Source organism: Leptosomus discolor, chromosome 17 (assembly GCF_034619465.1).
Source record: "Leptosomus discolor isolate bLepDis1 chromosome 17, bLepDis1.hap2, whole genome shotgun sequence".
NCBI lineage: Eukaryota > Metazoa > Chordata > Aves > Leptosomiformes > Leptosomidae > Leptosomus > Leptosomus discolor.
In genome coordinates this window covers 4,266,682-4,268,242 of record NC_141407.1, presented here as the reverse complement: position 1 = coordinate 4,268,242, position 1,561 = coordinate 4,266,682, and the positions used below count along the sequence as shown (strand labels likewise).

Below are 1,561 nucleotides of genomic sequence, written 5' to 3'. Positions count from 1 at the left end.
CAAGGCCAGGTTGGATGGAGCCTTGAGCAACCTGGTCTAGTGGGAGGTGTCTGTGCCATGGCAGGGGGGTTGGAACCAGATGATCTTTGAGGTCCCTTCCAACCCAAACCATTCTGTGATTCTATGATCCTCATCCTGTCCTTTGCTCCACAGAAGCTCCTCTGCTGCAGCTGTCTCCTGAGGTCCTGGCAGCAAGCCCGTGGTGGAGACGACTGCTGGGAAGTGCTGCAGGGAGCTGAGTAACTCCAGCCCCTCAGCCACAAACGCTTTGTTTTCATCTCTAAGTAGCTGAAGAAGTGTGTGCCCATCAGTAAATCTCCATCATCCCAACTGCAGCGTGTTTCCTCAGATAAGGATGGTGTGTAATGGCAATTATGTTTTTATTTGTTGTGAGAAAACTTAATAGGCAGAGTGGCAGAAATGTTATTCATCCTCTGTTAATTATGAGCTACTTACTGTAGGGAATCATGCAAAAACAAAAAAGTGTAATCAAATGAAATAAAGGGGAAGCAGCTTGTGCACTCGCCTTGATGCCGGGTGGAATTAGCTCCTGCAATGCTCTGCCACCAATTATCGTTAGTGCTGCATGGCCCCATGCATGACCTTGCCTTCAGCTCCACAGCAGCACAACTGCCTGGGGAGATGGGTACAAGGGCCTGCATGCAGGCAGGTGCTTGGGACTGCAATCCGGGGGGTGCCTAACACAGCAATACTCCCATGGGACGGACTGGACTTGCATGAACTCTGCCTGTCCCACCATAAGCTCTGAAATGGAGCTGCAGGAGAATCCCAGCAGAGCGCCAGGTGGACCAAAGGGCTTGGGCTGTTGCCTTTTTCATGTTGCTGTGTTTTCCTCCCTCCAGTCTGTGGGTTGCACCAGGAAAGAAAAGGATGGGGTCGTGCTGGGGATGGCTGTCGGTCCATGAGCCCAGAAGCAGGACTAGCTGTCCCAACAAGTCCAGAGCCAGGCAGGTGGCAGAGGCAGATGTGGTCCCACATGGTCTAGCGGTCAGGATTCCTGGTTTTCACCCAGGCAGCCCGGGTTCGACTCCCGGTGTGGGAAGCCAGCTCTATTTCATGGTGTGCCTGTTTTTGGGCTCCCCGAGACAAGGAAGACGCTGGCCTGCTGGAGCGGGTCCAGCGCAGGCTGCCGAGGTGGCCAGGGCTGGAGGACCAGACAGACAACAGGAGGGTGAGGGACAGAGCTGGGTATGTTCATCCCAGAGAGAAGGCCAGGGGAAGATTTCATTTCTGCCTGGTGAGAAGCTGCATGGAAGATGGGGCCAGGCTCCTCCCAGAGGCACGCAGTGGGCGGGCGGGAGGTACCAGCTGGCGCAAGGGAAATTCTCCTTAGTTATGAAGAATAATTTTATCACCACGTAGTGGTGAAACACTGAACTGGGACTCAGGGTAACTGTGGGGTCTCTGTTCCTGGAGATATTCAGAACTCAATGAGGCCCTGAGGAACTTGCTGCAGCTGGACCTACTGGAGCATACGAGCTGTACTAGAGAACTTCAGACCACACTTCTGTCCAGTAAAGTTCGTTCTTGGAAGGTGCTA

At 53.5% G+C, this 1,561-nt stretch overlaps 1 non-coding gene across 1 annotated transcript; it reads left to right on the top strand.

Annotated features, from left to right (window-relative positions):
• Positions 1 to 991: 991 nt before the first annotated feature.
• On the top strand, positions 992 to 1,063 carry TRNAE-UUC (transfer RNA glutamic acid (anticodon UUC)). Its single transcript has one exon. It is a non-coding gene; the product is annotated as a tRNA-Glu (tRNA).
• Positions 1,064 to 1,561: the final 498 nt, after the last annotated feature.